The following is a 21,118-nucleotide window of genomic DNA, read 5'->3' on the forward strand; positions in this document are numbered from 1 at the left end:
ATGTCGAGGAACCAGGCAAAGGGTGAAAATTACAGCAGTGGTGCAAGAAGAAGCAAGGGTGCACCCCCAACTACATCAGCGGTGGAGTTGCAAATGGCAGCAAAGATATATGGCAAATACAGAGAAGGACGACAATGGGAGGACGATTCTGGGGGGGAATATGAAGGACCACAGGTGATATCGCACCTTGGCAGCATGGCCAGCAAGAAGACCCCAGTGCCATGCCAGGTACTTGGTGAAGCAGTCACCGTCAGAAAACAAACTCGGCTCATTGGAAGCAGAGCAGAGACGAAAAGGGTATCTCTATCCAGCGGGAAACAAACAGGCCACTAAACACAGTCTCACGTTGCTTATGCACTTAAATGAGAGGCAGATAGAATTCCTAGTGGACACTGTTACCGTCATGAGTGAGCAAGTATATTGAACCCTTCTACAACTTCCCAGGTTCCGCCTGTCAGAAGTTGACATTTACCTGTATAGATCCAAGTCCCCGTTACCCTGCATAAGATACTTTGAGGCAACATGTAGGTACAAAATGCAAGAAAATGAATACCTGTGCATGTTTTTTTTTTTTTAATTAAAATTATTTGTTTTTAGTCAAGATACAAATCGAGACCTTTACAAATATTTCATACTTCAGTTCAAAAGAAAAAGTTAATACAGACAAAATAGTGCGTAAGTAGAACATATAAAACCAGCACAACAGAAGATAAGTATCAGCAGCAAAGCATAAATAAAACTATCATACACATCATAGTAAGAAATGAGATATATCACATGAGCACATTCATCTACAATGAAAACAGAAATAGTCAGAGAACTAATTTCCATCTTAATGATTCCAAGATAGTTGGTCTCTTTCAATTTCGAGCGCAATAATTTTAACTAGTCTCGTAGTTCTAATTAAGGTGACATTTGTAGCACCCCACATGCATTTCATCCAGATCCATTCTCTTGCTAGGATCGTATTAGCATGAAGAAAGGAGTCTATAATTTTGCATCGAGCGATTTCAAAATAAGTGCAATATAGAAATAGGTGTTTTAACGTCTCTTGTGTTTGATTACAGAATCGGCATATGTCAGAGTAAGAAACTGAAGCCTTTTGATACCAATGTTTCAGTCTGACACATGTATGCAAAAGATCAAGTCTGAATAACATAAAAGTTCGACGGACTTTTGGGCAAGCGCATAATGTTAAATACGCCATTCGAGGTACTTGTCGATGCACACATGTACAATATTCTGTAAAAGAAACATAGGTAGCCATCTTCGTGCAGGTGTCTGCCCAGTCACATTGGTATAATTTGTTCTTAATCTTTTCCTGAAAAAGTTCCAAATCTTCAATTGGTATGTTAATTTTTGCCATAATCGCGGACATACATTCTCTATAATGGTAAATGGAAGCAGGGTTATTATTAAGTATCATTCTATGTAAAGCTGTATATAAGGAGTTTTTAGGTGGATATAACATTTTTGCGAAGTTTAGTAGTAGGCGCCAGTTATATTTGGCAGAAAGGTAAGTGAGCCCCAGTTCATGTCTAACAATTGCGCTAGGCATTGATACAGGTAAGCTAAGGGTATATTTCCACAACTGTCCTTGTATTTGGTCTAGAAGTGGACCCAAGTCGCACAGATGCAACTCGACGCCGTACGACAAAATTGCCTCCACTTTTTTTAAATAGAATTCAAGGACAGGTGTTAGCGAAAATTTACAAATTTTGTGCAAAAGTATCTTCATTTGACATTTTAATGGTACTGATTTAATTAACAAGGCCTCCTTTATTCTTGTGAATGACATTTTTTGTTAGAATAAGCCCAAGGTATGGCAGAGTGAAAGAGATTTCGATGGGTAAGGCATCAATTGTCCATACAAAATGACAAACTTTTTTTTTTGTTAGCAAAAATAATTATATTAGATTTTTGCAGATTAACCAAAAGGTTATTGCTCCTACAGTATTGCACAAAACTTTCTAGTTTTCCTTGAAGACCAGCCTGCATGCGGTCAAAGAGCAGTATATCGTCCGCGTACGCTAGGCACGATAAGGAAAGGGTACCTAATCTAATTGGAAATGATTTAGCTCCGTCCCAAATCTCTTCAATATCTGCTAGGTATAAATTGAATAGGATCGCTGCAAGATTGCAGCCTTGTTTTACGCCAATGAAAGATGGTATACATTGAGTTAAAGAACCTGTCCGATCAATTCTAACTTTGAAATTAGTTTGATAGTGTAACATTTCTATAAGTGTGATGAGGTACATCAAGTTTACATAGTTTTTCCCACAATTTCCCTCTAATCACACAGTCGAATGCTGCTTTTAGATCTAATGATGCAACAAAAATAGGGGTGTTACCGGGGCTAACGGCTTGGGCAATAATGTGAGCCAAGATACAAGCGTTGAGAGGGGTCCCCATCCCTTTACGGAACCCTATTTGAAAGGGTCGTAGAAGGTCATTAGTGTGTGCAAAAGATTCGAGATCTAGGGGAATCAAGGAAGCAAAAACTTTGGCTGCAACATCAATAATTGCTATCGGTCTAAAGTTATAGGTATCAGAAACTGAACCTTTTTTGTGGATAGGAATTATAATTGAAGTGAGCCAGGAACTAGGTACAATTTTAGAAGGAAAGATTTCCTGGGAAATACTGTGAAACATTGTAGACCAAAATAAGGGATCGTCCTTAATTAAGCATGGTGGAAGCCCATCAGGGCCGGCACATTTTGAGCTTTTTAGTTTGTAAATTGCTGCACATATGCTATTCATATCCCATGGACAGCAATTTAGAATTAAGTGAGTTTCCGGTGGTTGTTCACAACGGGCAAATTCCACAGGAAGGGCATATTTTGCAAGAAAGAAGGAATACCACATTGCACTGTCGATGCTTGACTCAAATTCATTCATGAGAAGGTTCTTTGTCTATGGATCTTATCGTTTTCCAGACCTCTTTCGTTTTTCGGTTACATAACAAATTAATAATTTTTTGATTTTGCTGGATTTTCTTTTTCCGATTTAGAAATTCAGTAAGGGCCAGATTCGCCTTAGACTTAGCAACCTTCCGAAGATCCACATTTTTCTTTCTTTTAAGAGAAGCCACAACAGTGCAAAACGGTTTTCCCTCATCGTCGCAGAGCTCCATCTTAGATGGTGACGAGGCCATATTTGCTAGGTGATAGGCAATCATGTTATAATTCCATTTTAGTATTTGTAACGCTCACCTGATTCCCGCAGAGGCGCCGGTCTTGACTGGGTGAATGCCGTATCTTCAAAGGTGATGTGTAACACACGGTTGGCTCTTTGGGCTGGACCTCTGTGCACTGTATGTCTGACTCGAAGAGTAAGATGTCTGCAGATAGAAAATATGGGATTTATGAACTGGGGTTATTGGGTGCCTCTCTCCTCTTCCCTTTCTCTTCTCCTGTAGAACCCCAAAGGTTAACGCCCTCACCTTAGGTAAGTGAACGCTGAGCTCTCCATCTGCCTCGGGCAGGGTGCCGTAACCAGTTTCTTCACTGGATAAGGGTGCAGGCCTCTTGACCTCAGAGGACTGCTGTCCGTCGTTAACTGCACGAACGGTAAGTTCTGGGCACTTCAAATGTCTTAAAAGTCTTTTGTAATGATATCTCTTGTTTTGCAGGGTTCCGGCGATGGCGGGTGGCGGGCTGATGAGAGTTGAGGATCGAACCCGCGTGAGGAATAGAAGCGCCTGGAAGCATGTAAGTAAGCGCTTGTAGCCTGCTTCACGATGCGCACTAACTGTCCCTTTTATCTTGCAGGTACAAGTTCGGAGCTTTAGAGAAGCTGAAGGGTGCTGGAATACCCACCGGATTCGGCGTGGGAAGGAGTAATGGCACGTGAGTAATAAAGTTGCCCAATGTCTTTAAACGCACCTTCTTTTGTCTTTCAGATGCGGGATGCAGCGCCGAAGGCCTCCGGAGCGTGCGAAGAGCTGGTAAGCTTTTGTCTTTCAGATGCCGGAATGCAGTGCGAAGACCTCCGGAGCATGCGAAGAGTAGGTAAGCCTTTGTCTTTCAGATGCCGGAATGCAGCACGAAGCGTTGGTGACAGCCGATGGACCAGGTAAGAGATGCGCTGTGTCAGGGTACCAGAAGTGCCAGGCAGAAGTACAGACTGCCCAGCATGCGAGGGAATAGTGATTTGCCCTACAGAAGGCTTCTTCATCCTTTCCATAGGAAGAAACCTTCCAGGACCACATTTCCCAGCACACCCGGCGGCAGGAACTACACTTCTCAGGCCACATGGGGTGTGGCGAGCCGGCGCGCATGCGCGAAGCTCCGAGCACGGGGCTTGTGCTCAGAACTTCATCGTGAGCGGTCGCATCTTCCGGAGCTCCAGCCTGAGGGGACTACGCGAGGGGCCACGCCCCACGGATCTTTCAACCCAGCCCCTCGAGGCTCTCAGATAAGTGACGCATGCATGCCCAGCTGCGGGAGAGAGAGTTAATGGGGAATCACGCGCAGGGGGTTAACGCCCACACTCTTAAGCCCCCCTGCGCACGGCTAAGTTAAGTTCTGTGCACAGTTGCACTGGATGACATTTAATCCAGGAGGTAACGTTACTTTTGAGTTTCACATTAACCCATGCGAGTGTGAACTAACAGCGCTTGCGGTTGATCGTAGGCCACGTGCGGCTCCCGCATGTCACGCCCAGAACCCCAAAACAATGCCGGAGCGTCTTTAACCTTGTGCGGTTCTTTTTAAACGCACGGATTGACGACCAGGAGACACAGCCGGCTCAAAACAGTACTAGTTGAGGCGTGAGGTCGCTTCAGCCTTATGAGCCCCTATTCTGGTGTGAGAGTTGGGGGGGAACAAAGACACGGCAGGGGCCCCGCGTGGCTTACACACTAATCTCCGTGTTCTGAAGAATGGGACAATGTGCATGCATGAGTGAATAGTTGCTGTGTCGCTGTAATTCAGAGCTATAGGGAGCATTGCCTAATTCTTGCTCTTTTTACAGCGATCGATCGCTTCTGATACCGACCGGACCTGGAGTGCGCAGGCAGGTGGCCAGCACTCAACCCAGAGCTAAGTGCCCTATTGTTTTGTTTGTTTGGAATCACTCCCCAAATGGGTGTGGCAATGCATGAGTGAATGTAATGTCATAACTTGGTTTTGAATGACTTTTTCCCTATTTTTCCCGTGTCCTATCCAATACTGTACCCTGCAACCTCAATCCGGTATTCCTACTTCCCCGTACCCATCCAATCAGCGTTCCCTAACCCTCTTTCCCCGCTGGGGTTGCGGATGTCTGCGTAAGCCTTCGCTTGCAGGCGCCAAAACCTTAGAGGGGGTGGTTGGTTCGTGCCACTCCTGCGCCTGGACTCCTGGAGCCCTGATACGCTGCCACTGAAGACCGTAGTGCTAACCTGTTCTTTCTTTGTCTTTACAGGTGTTGCTGAAGACTGGATTCCAGGATGGTAAGCCTTTGTTCCCTTAGGCCCAGGATCAGAAGCAGAAGACACGATGAGCGTTCTGCTGCAGAGAATGCAGAATAACGCAAAGCAAGATTCATCCATCGGGTGTGGTTTAAATAGCCTCCTGTAGTGCTTAGGTGTCTCCTTCCACAGCCACGCCTAGGTAAGAAAAGAGTTCCTGCTTTCCAGAAGAGTTCCAGTGTTCTGAACCTAGGGAGTGGCTCCTGCCCCACCCAACAGGAAAAGTAGTCCCAAACAGAAGAGGATCAGGGGTTCAACTGGCAGGTAAGTAAGCAGCATGGTCTGCTGCAGGTAAGTCCACCCAAGCATTATGAGCCCGGCGCTTCCAGCGCTGGGACTGGGCATCTTTATGAGCCTAGTGCCACTGGCGCCAGGACAGGGTCCAAAAGGTCCCAATTGGGACTGGCTGGCACTCGGAACCGGGGTTATGGGTCTGCTTCCAAGGGAGTCGGGCAAGTCCTGATCTTTTGGAAGCAGAGATCATGACAGCACCCTCCCCTCAAGGCCCCTCCCAAACCGGGTTTCTCCGGGGGTTTGGGCTTGTTAGGAAATGTTCGATGAAATCTTTTGATTAGACGAGGCGCGTGGACATATTCTGCAGGTTCCCAGGATCTTTCTTGGGGACAGTAGACTTTTCAGTCAATCAGGTAAAATAGTTTAGATTTGGAGATCTTGGAATCCAGGATGCTTTTGACTTCAAACTCGAGTTCTCCATCAACTAGAATAGGTTTTGGAGATGTAGTTAGTCGGGTTTGAGGTTGCACGGGTTTTAATAGAGAGACGTGGAAGACCAGATGTATCTTCATGTGAGGGGGCAAGTCCAACTTGACCGCTACTGGATTTACTATGGTAGTGATGGAATAGGGACCAAGCTATCTTGGGTTGAATGTGCGTGGTCCTTTTAGGAGGTAGATATTTGGTGGATAACCAGACTTGATCTCCTTCTAGATATTGGGGGGCTTCCTTCCGATGTTGGTCTGCTCCTTTCTTGGATTGTTCTTTAGCCCTTTGAAGGTGAGAAACGGCTTCCTTAAAGGCTTGGGTGATTGTAGAATGCAGGTGGTCTACTGCTGGTGTTCCAAGATCTTGGAGTGGATCCAACTCCGAGGTTCGAGGGTGACTACCGTATAAAAGAAAAAACGGGGTCTTCCCAGTTCCCGAGTGGACAGAGTTATTGTAGGCATATTCGGCTATCCAAAGGATATCTTTCCAAGATTTTTCAGTTTGTTGTAGCATGCTGCGCAGATACTGTTCCAGAGTTTGATTGGTCCTCTCGGTTTGTCCGTCGGTTTGAGGGTGGTGGCTGGTCGAAAGTCTCACATCAATTTGAGCCGACCGACAGCAACTTCGCCAAAAATGAGAAATAAATTGACTACCTCGATCCGAAATTAGAACTGAAGGAAAACCGTGCAGTCGGACGATGTTTTCGAGAAATTCTCGGGCCAGAGTTGCTGCTGTTGGTAAGCCTTTGAGTGGAATGAAATGCGCCATCTTGGAGAATAGGTCCACGATTACTAGGATCGTATTGTATCCGGAGCATGGAGGTAGATCGGTGATGAAGTCCATAGAAAGCGTATGCCAAGGGCGAGGCGGGATGTCAATAGGGCGTAAGAGGCCGGCTGGTTTTTCCTTTTGACTCTTGTTTTGGGCGCATACTCCACAGGACATTATAAAGTCTCTGATATCTTTTTTCCAAGACGGCCACGAGAAGTAGCGCTTGATCTTTTCCGAGGTCTTGGTCATACCGGGATGTCCTTCCATTAAAGAATCGTGATAACAAGAGATTACCTTTTTTTGTAAATCTGTGCTGGGCAGGTATAACCGTTCTTGGAAATATAATAGGTTGCCCTTCACCGTAAAGTCCTTTCCCTGCAGATGCCAATTCTGTATGTCTGCTGGAGTTACCAGTAGCCTGGCTTTATCCTTAACTTCCTCTATGGATTGTGTGGCGATTACACCCAGAATTCTTTGTTCGGGAATGATTGGTACAGGTTTAGGGTTGATCAAGTGTTCTTCCACTCCCATCCGAGAAAGGGCATCAGCTTTACCGTTTTTTGTACCAGGTCGATAGGTAATTATGAAGTCAAACTCGGCAAAGAATAGTGCCCAACGGAGTTGCCTAGAGGATTGAGCTTTTGCGGTTTTCAAATATTGCAGGTTTCGGTGATCTGTAATCACAGTAACGGTGTGTCGGGCCCCCAGAAGATAATGCCGCCAAGCCTTAAAGGCGGACTTGATAGCTAGAAGTTCCTTATCAGTAATAGTGTAATTGATTTCAGGAGGCGAGAATTTGCGGGACCAAAATGCCACGGGATGCAACTGATTGGTTACTGGGTCCTTTTGTGATAGAACTGCCCCCATGGCAAGGCTCGAAGCATCAGTTTTAACGATGTAGGGGAGTTCTGGGCGAGGATGTTTTAAGATCGGTGCAGAGATAAATCTAGTCTTCAAATTCTGGAAAGCTTGTTCCGCCTCGGTAGACCATTCAAAACGTTTTCTTTAACAAGGCGGTGATGGGCTGGACTATTCGAGAGAATTCGGGGATAAACCTGCGGTAAAAGTTAGCGAAGCCTAACATGCTTTGAACACCTTTTACGGAGGATGGCGATGGCCATTTGAGAATTGCATCGACCTTCTTTGAATCCATACGCACTCCGCTAGGTGATAATATGAATCCCAAGAATTCAACTTCAGTCACGTTGAAAACACATTTTTCCAACTTAGCGAAAAGTTTGTGTTGACGCAACCTCTCGAGGACCATTTTCACGTGTTTCCGATGTTCAGTTTCCGATGAAGAATAAACGAGGATGTCGTCAATGTAAACAACAACACACACATCTATGAGCTCTCTGAGGACATCGCTCATAAAATATTGAAAGGCGGCCGGGGCATTGCAAAGTCCGAAGGGCATGACCTGATATTCAAATAGCCCATACTTGGTGCGGACGGCCGTCTTCCATTCATCGCCCTCTTTTACTCGTACCAAGTGGTAGGCTCCTCTAAGATCCAGCTTTGTATATATGCATGCTTTTCTGACTTGGTCCAGGAGTTCAGGGATCAAAGGTAACGGATATCTATTCTTAACGGTGATCTGGTTCAGGGCGCGATAATCTATTCAAGTTCTAAGGTCCCCTTCTTTTTTTGGAACGAAGAACAAAGCTGAGGAAGCAGGGGACTTGGAAGGACGAATAAACCCATTCGCTAGGTATTGATCCAGGTATTGTCGGAGGTGAAGATTCTCAGGCTCGGTGAGGGCATAAATTCTACTACAAGGAGGAGTAGATCCAGGTATCAGGTCTATCTGGCAGTCATAAGACCTATGAGGAGGTAGAGAGTTAGCCTGATCCTTCCGGAAAACATCTTGGAATTCTAAGTATTCAGGAGGTAACTGGGGAGCCTCCGAGGAAATTGCTGCCAGTGCAACACCAGGTCGAGGGTGACAAGAAGAGACACATTCTGGAAACTGAACCGTTCTTGCTCGCCAATCGATCTGAGGATTGTGCTTCTCTAACCAAGGAATTCCTAGAATAATCTGGAACTGAGGGGCCTTGATCACATCGAACACGATCTTCTCATGGTGTCCATCTTGACTTACTAGCGTCACTTCTTGGGTGGTATGCGTTACTGGTCCGGAGGCCATCTCCGTACCATCCACTGTAGTAATGACGTCCTTTACAGCCTTTGGACAAAGAGTCAGATTCATCCTCAAAACCATTTCGTGATCCACATAATTGCCGATGGCACCGCTGTCGACGTAAGCTTCAATCGCATGTAATCGATCCGGATGTTCAGGGCTAATGAGGACCATAGGTATCACGAAATGCGAGGTCACGGAACTGGTTTTAACGCTCGGCAAGAGGACCTCTATTCTTGTCGGGCGAGGTCGTTTCCCTGCTCAGAGTTTGTGACCCTGGTAACTGCAGCTCCTACTGCCTTCTTGGCTGGTTTCACCGGACAGTCTCGAAGAAAGTGCCCCGAGTTTCCGCAATATAGGAATAATTGCAGCTGTTTTCTCCTTTCCCGCTCCTTTTGTGTTAGTGGTCCTTTCAGGCCCCCTATTTGCATGGGTTCCCCGGAGTCTACTCCTTTGGTAGGAGTTGGTGGTTTGGAAAATACTCGAGCATCAAACTTGGAACGATCGGCCTTCCTGTTCTGCAGTCTGTGGTCAATTTGAACGACTAAGTCAATATAGTCCGAACAGTCTTGCGGGGGATTCACTACTTGGGCTAACACATCTTTGGGCTCTCCACGTAGACCTCTATAAAACAGCGGGGGTTCAACTGGCAGGTAAGTAAGCAGCATGGTCTGCTGCAGGTAAGTCCACCCAAGCATTATGAGCCCGGCGCTTCCAGCGCTGGGACTGGGCATCTTTATGAGCCTGGTGCCACTGGCGCCAGGACAGGGTCCAAAAGGTCCCAATTGGGACTGGCTGGCACTCGGAACCGGGGTTATGGGTCTGCTTCCAAGGGAGTCGGGCAAGTCCTGATCTTTTGGAAGCAGAGATCATGACAGTATTATTGCGTTATCAGCAGTGTTACCCCCCCAAAGGTTTTCAAAGGTCTCTATTCACAAGGGCGGTTAATTTCCTACAGATTGAGATGGACCAGCTGATGGAATGCCCTGGTCTATCAGATTGAATAAGAGACAACTGAGATAGAGGAGGTAATCTATTGAAATACTTTGATATGGAAGTTGTAATAATGGCATGATCACCCAATACAATTTTATTCAAGTTGACTGCAGCAAGTCTGACCGAGCGCTCTTTTGAAGAGAACATATGGTCAATCCATGACTAAGCGTTACCCCTTTCCCAGGTGAACTTTTTATGAGTAGCTGCAGCCCGCACTAGGAAAATGTTCCAGGCTTTAAAAAATGTTTTCCAGACACCTCCTTTAGCTAGAGAAGCCTGGAAATAAGCAGCATTAGCAGTCGTTTTGATAGTATTGGACAAGAAAGATGCATTGAAATTACCTCCAATAAAAACCTCGGCATGAGGAGCTTTGGTGTAGGCCTCGTTGAGGGCCTCACCTAATAGTTCACAGGCTGCTTCATTATTAAACAAGTGAGGGTTCCAACAGAGCGAAATCAAGAGTAAGTTTTCATGCAGACTCACGTCAAAGGACACATCACATATAATAAAGAGGTCAGAGTGGTACACATTATTGATGGTAAAGTTTAACCTGGTGTCTATCAATATCGTCAAGCCTCCTGAAGGTCTCCCTTCTACGCCCTTCTTCGCGTGATGTGAGCATGCAACAAGACCCTCGATTTCAATAGCCTTTAAGGCCATGGTTTCTTGAATCAAGAAAATGTTAGGAACAAATTCAGAGAGTGCTTTTTCTCTCCATTTCAACAAGTTACTAAAGCCACTTTCAACAAGTTACTTAAGCCACTTGTGCATGTTATATCAATGCCGACAGGGTGAAGGTGCATTCTAAGCTTCAAAACGGCCATTGACATTGGTCTGATATAAATCTTATACAGGCCAATGGCCAGCAAATATGTAGGTACGGAGGATAAAATAGACCCAGCGGTTCCCCAACCTTCTTCAAGGGCATAGGGAAACTGAAAAACAAACATACTAGGCTCCACATCGATGAAGAGGTCCCACTAGTAGCCCAGCACTACCGAGGCATTCCCGTCAGCATACAGCAACAGGTAGAGGAAGAGCTCCACAAACTCTTGGAGCAGTACATCATATAACCAGCAACAGGACTCACTCCATGTGTGACGCCTATCATGCTGGTGCCAAAAAAGGGATTGGACACCATTCGATTATGTGTAAATATGAGGAGACCAAACCAGGCCCTAAAGAGGGAACGCCACTTGGCTACCCATATCACTGACATGATACACTTATTGAATAGTGCCAAGGTATTTTCCAAACTCGACTTCAACAAGGGCCATCATTAGCTGGTCCTCAGCCCAGAAAGAGGCTACATCACTACGTTTGTGACCCACCTTGGTCTCCTTAGCTACAAGCATTTTAGTTTGAGTCACATCGGCGTGGAAATATTTCAAGCGGAGATACATAATATTAAGCGTATTCCGAATTGCATTCATAATAATAGCAATGGCATTTTAGTATTTGTCACGAGCGTGAAAAAACATGATGAAACGCTATCTAGGGTATGCATGGCATTAGAGGTAGCAAACCTCACCATCAACAAAGACTAGTGTGGATTCAGGAATGGCACCTTACGATTCTTTGGGCACATCTTCTCTGGAAAGGGAATGGCTCCAGATCCAGAGAAAGTTGCAGCCCTAAACAAGACACCCCCTACATCAAATGTGTCAGAGCTCCAATCTTTCTTAGGGCTTGTCAGCTACTGCACAAGATATATCAAGGACATTGCCATGATCAGTGAACCATTAAGGTCACTTACGAAGCAACACATGCCATTTCACTGGTTGACGCAGTGCCAGAGGGCATTCTCCACCATACGGCGGAAGCAGAAAACATGGCCTACTTTGATGTCATGAGAGACACAGAACAGACAGCGGATGCATGTCCAGTGGGACTCTGTGCCATCCTCGCACAAAAGGCGGATGACAACACTCAGCAAAGACACACCTCCAACATAAATTGAAGCCTGTCCAAGACCGAAAAAGTGTACTCCCAAGCCGAGAAAAAGAGTCTGGCGGTAGTCTGGCCCTGTGAGCACTTTCACTTGTTTCTATATGGGAAGCATTTTACCATTGCAACAGACCACTAGGCACTGCTGTTCCTATATGGAAACATTCAGCGAAATTGCCATTTGGCACAGCTCGATGGGGCCATCGTCTGCAAGATTATGAATTTGACATACACCGGCCAGGGAAGGAGGATAATCTTGCCGATTTCCTATTAAGACACCCTAGGAAGACTGATATTCCGGACCCATTGGTGGCCGACAGGTACATTCCATACATTGTGCAGCAAGCAATACCTCAAGGGAAGGACTCAATGAGACTTGCTGAAGCAGCAGAAAGGGATCTGGCAGTGAAAATCATCATTCAAGGTCTTCAATCTGGAAGGTAGAAAAGGGCAAAGGAGAGGGGTAGACAACAATCTGGGGAGAAAAGCAGGATGTGGAGAATTGTTTACTAGTGAAAGATGAAGGAGACAACAATCCTACTCAAGGGCAACAAGTAAGTAGTGCCTACGCCTTTGAGGTGACACGTTGTTGAGTTGGCTCGCGGGGGACACTGCAGAAATCTGTCAACAAAGAGAATGTTACGGCAGAAGATCTAGTTTCCGAGACTAGATGAATTGGTGGAGGAGCCCCTCAAAGAATGTTCCACTGTGAGGAATCTGAGGGCATCCTCACTTCTTTACCAACAATATCCTCCCCACAGTTGGCCAGGGAAAGGCCATCACTCTTGGATTCTGACCCTGAGGGTTGATATGGAAGGGAGGATCATCGTGGAGGAGGATACTTGGGATGAGGCACCCTTGGGTTAGACACAGTATCCCAAATTTCCCTTTCATTGGGAATTAAATGCCCCAAGAGTTGCTGCAGTGGAAGCCTAATGTTGCTGGGGTTGTAGGAAGGTCTCCGGTTGCAGGGTTCGGCTGCCGACTTCCTGGAGAGAGGAGGACTGCCGCTCCGGTAACCCGAGGTGGCTGCGGCCCATGATGCAGGGCTTGCCGAGCCGGGAACAGCTACAGCAGCGAAGGACCGACAGATTCGGAGAAAGGCACATGAAGACAGCGTACACGGTGAGTCAAGTGAGGATGTGTGACTCTGGGACACTGTGGTGTGACCCGCGTGGTGAAGGAAGGTCTGAGAACTCACGAGTGAGTGACAGCGGAGGCAATGTGATTTCCGGTACTGGAATTGTAAAACACTGATGTTTAACGGCTATGATAATTTGATGAAAGGAACGGTTTTGAACTGTAGCAAAATTGCAAAGGCTGCGGAGAGGACCAGAAATGCAGTAAACTTGAAATTGAATGAGAAGCTTGTGAGCGAGTAGGGTGCAAATTCCCATCAAGAGAGTGAACTGGGAATTTGCAATTACATCGTTTTTGAATTGTAGAAACTAAAGAAAGCAAGCCTTGGTAATGAATTTAGAGAACTGTGAATTGTACAAGTTGAGAGAAAGCAAGTATTGGCAAGAGCCATAAGGAAAAGAGGAACTGTACAAGTTGCATGGTGTAACTGAGGCAACAATATGAGAAAGTCGGATAGTCCAAAAAGTGAAGGGTGGCAAAACAAGTGCTAAAAATAACTGCAAGAATATAAGTCCTATACCACCGTTGAGCTGAAGCAATGGTGGTGCAATTGTGGAAAAGAAGCCAATCAGGTGTGTACATTGCGTGCCTTGTTATGGGTGGACCATGTGGTCCGACAAATGTGCTCATACAGAGTAGACTCCACTGAAGAGAGGTACTTTACGCATCTATTAATTTATGGTTCAATATCCAGAGAAGTGTGCATATTATGAACTGAAAGAGTTGAACTTTATCATATTGATGAAAGAGCAAAAAGACTGAAAGCTGGGAAGAATCCAGAGGAATTCTGTTTTTGTGAAAACAGAGAGAGACTTGAAATCTTGGGGAAGAGAACCCCCCCTCTTTGTGATTGAAGAGCTGGAAGAAGCTCTGAACTTTTGTTTGAACACTTAATTTGAACAACTAGATATGAGGACAAGTATAGGTTTTGGACACAGAGAGAAATTTACTTTGGACTTCCTGACACAAACCATCATTAGTTTTAGTTATGTAGGGAAGTCCCACCTTAGCATAGGGCATGATAGGTCTTACCCTAACCTCTTTGTGATTTTAATAAAAAGTTTGTAGCCCAAACTTTATTATTTTGTCTGTGTCTACTTCATGATGCCTTCACACTACATGCTGTCTTATCACTCCAATGAAAAAACCCAAACCACTCCAAATGACAGAGTTGCTGGGAGAAGCGTGGGAGGGCTTGGCCATTGTCATGATCTCTGCTTCCAAAAGGTCAGGGTTTTCCCAACTCCCTTGAAAGCAGATCCATAACCCAGGTTCCGAGTGCCAACCAGTCCCAATTGGGACCTTTTGGACCCAGTCCTGGCGCCAGTGGCACCAGGCTCATAAATATGCCCAGTCCCAGCGCTGGAAGCGCCGGGCTCATAATGCTTGGGTGGACTTACCTTCAGCAGACCATGCTGCTTACTTGCCTGCCAGTTGAGCCTCTGATCCTCTTCTGTTTGGAACTACTTTTCCTGTTGGGTGGGGCTGGAGCCACTCCCTAGATTCAGAACACTGGAACTCTTCTGGAAGGCAGGAACTCTTTTCTTACCAGGAACTCTTTTCTTACTTAGGCGTGGCTGTGGAAGGAGATACCTAAGCACTACAGGAGGCTATTTAAACCACACCCGGTGGATGAATCTTGCTTTGCGTTATTCTGCAACCTCTGCAGCAGAACGCTCATCGTGTCTTCTGCATCCGGTCCTGGGCCTAAGGAAAAAGGCTTACCATCCTGAATCCAGTCTTCAGCAACACCTATAAAGACAAGAAAGAACAGGTTAGCATTCCGGCATCTGAAAGGCAAAGGCTTACCTACTACTCTTCGTGCGCTCCGGAGGTCTTCACACTGCATTCCGGCATCTGAAAGACAAAAGTTTACCAACTCTTCGCACGCTCCGGAGGCCTTCGGCGCTGCATCCCGCATCTGAAAGACAAAACAAGGTGCGTTTAAAGACATTGGGGAACTTTAATACTCACGTGCCATTACTCCTTTCCACATCTAATCCAGTGGGTATTCCGGCACCCTGCAGCCGCTCCGAACTCGTACCTGCAAAATAAAAAGACAGTTAGAGCGCATAGTGAAGCAGGCAACAAGCGCTTACTTACGTGCTTCCAGGCGCTTCTATTCATCACACGGGCTCCATCTTCAACTCACTTCAGCCCGTCATCCGCCATCGCCGGAACCCTGCAAAACAAGAGACATCATTACTAAAGACTTTAAAGACATTTGAATGACTCGAAACTTACCGTTCGTGCAGTAAACGACGGACAGCAGTCCTCTGAAGTCAAGAGGCCTGCGCTACCTATCCAGTGAAGAAACTGGTTACAGCACCCTGCCCCGAGGCAGATGGAGAGCTCGGCATTCACTTACCTAAGGTGAGAGCGTTAACCTTTGGGGGTCTACAGGAGAGGAGAAGAGGAAAGAGATAGGGACACCCCAATAACCCCAGTTCATTAACCCCATATTTTCTATCTGCAGACATCTTACTCTACACGTCAGGCATACAGTGCACAGAGGTCCAGCCCAAAGAGCCAACCGGGTGCTACACATCACCTTTGAAGATACGGTAGTCGCCCAGTCAAGACCGGCGCCTCTGCGAGAATCAGGTGAGCGTTACAGCCATTGACTTCTTTGAAGCCATTGAAGGGGAAAAATATGTATCAACGTGATGGATGAATATTCCCTGGGGTGATACTCCAGGGTCTGGGCGTGTAACAAATGAAATAAATAAATAAATTCCCAGTTTCCGGAAGCTCAGATTGTGGCATCCATGGAAGCACATCATGTGAATGCCTGTCCTGGATAGAATATTCACTGCGTATGGCATTCCCAGGAAGGTGAAGTAGGACAATAGGCCTCCCTTTACAAGCCAGGACTAGAGGACATTTGCAGAGTATATGGGATTCATACACAGAAAGGTGACCCCCACTATTACTGCAGGCCAATGGGGCCATCGAAGGATTCATGGCCAATCGGAAGAGGGCACTCCAGGTATCTCACCTGACAGAACACCCCTAAGAGCAAGTCCTACATCAGATGCTATGGGACTGAGCATGCCCCTCAACTTGACAGTTAAATGTCCAGCAGAAGTAATGTTTGGCAGAAATGTCCATAGTCAGATCCCACATCGACCCAATGATTACGAGAAATATATGGAGGACGACACAATGAGAGCTCGGGATGGAGCTGCAAAAGAAAAGATTCTATCCAACACTGAGACACAAAGTGAGGTTAAATCAAGTGTCAGCTAGACCTCGATGATGTGGTAGTCGTAAAGCAACCTCGAATCAGCAAACACTCCCACGTTTCTTGAGGATCTGTTAATAACTGGGAAGAAGGTTCCATGATAACTGCAGAAGGGGATCAGAGACATGGAAGGAGGAACTCGTCTCACTTCAAGAAATTGACAATTGCAGGCTGGAAGCAGAGGAGCAACAGAAGAGACAAGGAAGAGACATATCCATCCGATGAATATTATCAAGGAGATGGAGAGGTGTCAGGATGGGCTGAGAGATCTGAATCTGAGCCAATTAACAGATCCCTACAGTCAGGAGTCGAATATGAAAGACCTCAAAGGGACAGGATGAGGCTGACAAGAGTCATTGAAGAAATGGGGTCATGTGACAAACTTGTGTTTTATGGTGGGGTTGTGACATCAGATGTGAACTGTCTAGTGTTGAGGGTGGGGATGAGACTGGGGAGCAGGAAGGGAAGGGTCGTGGGGAACGAATGTCAGTTTTCTACTAGTTTTCCTAGAGGGTGATGTGCGTAGAATTGGCCCCTTATGTAAGTCAAAACCCAATTCTATTGGGTCAGGGTATGGTCTTCTCCAGGGCTTGCTGCATACAGATCAGCACTTTAAGACATTCTATGCCAGGAGGGAGTTTGTTCTCTGGCATGGATGAGATACCTTAGGGATGCTTTTCATTCACTAGGTTTTAGCGAGTGCTGGCAAGAACCCCAACTGATAGGCCATGGGGTAAAAAATGGATCAAGGAAGCCCTTATGTATATTGAAGTGGAACCGTTTCTCGACAATTTAAGTAGTGACAGAGGAAGGAAATAAAGGAACCTAAAACAGAGCCTTGGATATGAAAGTTATTTGGACATTGTGTCTCCAGGATTTTCAAGTGCTCTTTATCTTAAGCTCCAGTTGGGTGTGCAACCCTAGCCGGACTTCGGAAGAGATGCATTTGTGAACACTCAAAAACATTTCCTGCCTGAAATCGATAATGTAATGCACTCTTATTTTGCCCCTCATATTACAATTTTAGGAAGAGCTATCTTATGTCATTAGTCAGGCGCAGAAGCCCTAGCCAGTCATAACTTATTTGGCTTACAGCCATCAAAGTATAACATAGCAACAATATGAAACATTGAAAGCAATCAAACAACACATTCCATCATAATAAAAAGCACCGAGTTCAATTGCACTGTTCACAGGGGTCTGGAATCTACCATCAAAACTCAATATGCTCTTAAAGAAGTCCGGGTCTCCAAAATCAATTCCGACAGTCAGTTGTATACCCCTCCCCCAGCCCTGATGGCAAATCATAGTGCAACTTCTGATTTGTTCCTGAGTTGCAAATATACACTCCCTCACTGTCTGGATCCACTGTAAACTTTTATTTAAAAAGAGCTCTCCGTGGTTTGGGGCCAGTTTGGGGACCTTATGTAAAAATAGTGACCCCGTAATCCTAGTACACGCGGAGGATGGCCTGGCTAGCTTGGGCAATTGCATCATGGTCCAACCTGACTGCTATCTCCTTGCATCCAACTTTTACCCTCGATGCACTACCTGTATTCCAGCTAATAGACTATTACAGAAGAAGTGCATTGTTATGTACTCCATTTAGATCCCTTGTGTGCAGTATCTTCTTGCCTGATTGAGCACATGTAATATTTATACTTCCTGGATTCTCGCTGCTGCAATCCCCATTGCCCTTGATTTCTCTGATGTTAGTGGGGCTGGTTTCAGATAAAGTCAACCCAGGTGGCATCAGAGTATTAAAGCCCACCTTTTCCACTCTCTTGGCTGGTCAGTGGCAGCCCCTTAATCCCTCCTTTCCCAACTGCCTCAATCAAAGATAATACTAGACTCTTTATTGACCAGAGTTCAAACATAACAATGCTGCGCTGGCACTCGCACACCGGGCCCTCTCACCAGTCTGTGTGTAAACGCGCTTCCGCTCTACCACCTGGACTCTATTTTCAGTCTGGGAGAATTCGCCAACCAAAAATATCCCATTATGATGGCCATGTTGTGCCCAGGAATACACCCAGGGGTTTGTCCAGTGGGCTCAACAATGGCATCCTCCTTGATCTGTTTTATATTACCCCCCCGTCCCAACCTCCCTTGACATGGGAATTACAGGGTTAGGTACAAAATGATGGTGCTGCTGATGATACTCCAAATAGGTGGAAAGTGAAATTGCACTTGCTTTATGGGAAGCAGGGCCTAAAATGGAAGAAATAAGGGAGGCATAGGTATCAGACACAATTTATAGGTTCCCATGTAGCCATACTCAGATCGTGATTGGACATTACAGGGTTTGGCCCGTTCACTGAAAATCTGACCCCCAGGAGGCATTTGCAACACACCCCATTTTTAGTTATACTTATGGGCTTATCATGTACAACAATGTTTTCAGCATTCACAATGGCTGCTGTTCCCCCCTGACCCCCTTGGGTCCAGACTGGTGTGAACATTGAGGGTGTTAAATGAGCCTGAGACCTGGTGAATTTCTCTAATCAGAGAGTGAGCGTCCCTTAAGGGTCTTTCAGAGTTGGATACACTGATCTCGGTAGCGCTTAATATGTCATTGGGGCAACAAGTGGGATTTTCCTCTTAACAGTTAACATTTTCCTTTTAGATTTAAGTAAAGGCACGGGGCAGCTACACTTATTGCTGGCGAAACGGGGGTTAGCATGGAGAGTTAAAACTTGCAGAAGTTTGACAACAGTGAAATAATCAGCAAACACGGAGAGACTATTAGGCTCTCACCTGGATTGCTCCTGGCTTGGTCAAACCCCCTCCGGGCTCTTGCTTCCGCATGGGAGACCTCGTTCTTCTGATGTTCCAGAGTACCGAGCGGGGTGCAGAATTTAGTGGGGCAACTCCTTCCTCTCTTGAACCTTGGAAGAAGGCTCCAATTCCATGTTCATTTTTCTTGCAAAAACCCCCTTGCTGTGCGTGAACTCCCTGTGGGCACAAACGTCTGCGCCCTTGGCCCACCCCCGCGGTCCCTAGGCCAATAAAAAGAGGTATCGACAATACAATTGTTACCAAGACATTTCGCAAGGCGACTTCTGTTAATGCAATCTTGCATGCTTCTAGTTGCCACAAAAAATCGATTATCACCAATATACCCAATGGTGAATTTATTAGAGCCCGTAGGAACTGTTCAAATGACATGGACTTCTTAGAAGAATGAAAACTTCTACGGGATAAATTCAAAGTAAGAGGCTATAACCAAAGTACGGTGACTAAAGCAGCGCACACTGCACAGAAAATGAAGAGTGGACCTACTCTCTCCCAAAATCAGATCCAACGCTACTCATACCAATTGAAATTGAAATTGATCACACGGTACAACACAGATAGCTTGAATTTGTATAAAATTGTTCTACGCCATTGCCACTTACTAGAGTTAGATCATGAGATTTCACCTTGGTGGACAAATTCCCAAACTTTATCTACAGTAAAGCAAGCAATCTCAAAAATATCTTATCCCCTTTGTTCATGTCTAACCAGCAACCTACTACAACCTGGCTTAGTCAGAGATGCAACCAAGGCTTCCACAAATGTGGCAGATGTTCAATGTGTTATGCATTTGAGACTTCACATATCGATTTTGGCAAACTTGGTATGTTCAAAGGGAATTATTTTATCAATTGCAACACAACATTTTGTGTCTATTGTATTTTATGTATGTGTGGTAAGCACTACATTGGTAGCACCATTAGGCATCTCAAAATGAGAATACAAGAGCACCTTTCCCCATCTCCAACTATGATTCCAAATACCCACTTGCCATGCACTGGCAAAAATCTCATCAGTTAAATAACAGGTCACAGATCAATTTTGTAGGCATGGCAAAGGTATATTTACCACAGCGTGGAGGTACTTACACTCTCAAATTGAAACAGTTGGAAGCACGGCTAATTTGTCAATATCGAACTGTCTCCAATGGCCTCAACACCGATCATGAATTATCCACTTTCATCCACTCTCATTAACTAATAATGTTGGCCCGCAACTGCCTACTCTATTCCGCCCCCTATGTTCCTGGGAACAGGACTCTGGAGCGGACCTCATCATCCTGATGTATCAATTGCTCTCCAATTTATGGCTAACCCCCCAATTGCTAATATTGGTGCTCTTGTCCAGGACGGATTTATTCCAATTGGCCGTCTATTTACACTACAACATGCAAATCAGGCCGTATATATTTGTTGAGCACATCCTTAGTGATTTTCCGTTCCTACTGGCTATTAATTCAATTAGCCGCGCCTTTTAATAATTTTTTTAATTTTCCTCTTCTCTTTTTCTTCACCCGCAAATCCGGGTGCATAGAATATACTGTGGGTTTCATATCCAATATGGCCGCCGTGAGACAACGGTTTAGGTCTAGTTGCTCACACAACGCCGGCTTCATTGTAAATAGGAGCCTAGCCGTCACGCGTGCGGCTCCAGTCTTTCAGTACGGGCGTACACGCCGGTAAGTTCAGGTCTTTCGCGCAGACCCCTACAGACAACAGGGCCTGGGGGCTTGCGCATGTGACCGTATCGCACCTGCGAGCCTTATTTCCTTCACTAATTAGTTCCTTCCCCTTCTGTCTCCCATTTCACCCGGCATCGTGTGCATCCTGATCCACATCCTTAATCTCCTTCTGCAGACCTGCTTGACAGCTTCAGGTTCAATACGCACTTGCGTCTATATAGGTATGC

At 45.7% G+C, this 21,118-nt stretch overlaps 1 protein-coding gene across 11 annotated transcripts in view; it reads right to left on the minus strand.

The window, feature by feature from the left end:
• WNK2 (WNK lysine deficient protein kinase 2) overlaps positions 1–21,118 on the minus strand; it is a 1,473,871-nt gene that overhangs the window by 309,679 nt on the left and 1,143,074 nt on the right. The gene's annotated exons all lie outside the window — the stretch shown is intronic.

Source organism: Ambystoma mexicanum, chromosome 2p, assembly GCF_040938575.1.
Source record: "Ambystoma mexicanum isolate Mex_15411 chromosome 2p, UKY_AmexF1_1, whole genome shotgun sequence".
Lineage (NCBI taxonomy): Eukaryota > Metazoa > Chordata > Amphibia > Caudata > Ambystomatidae > Ambystoma > Ambystoma mexicanum.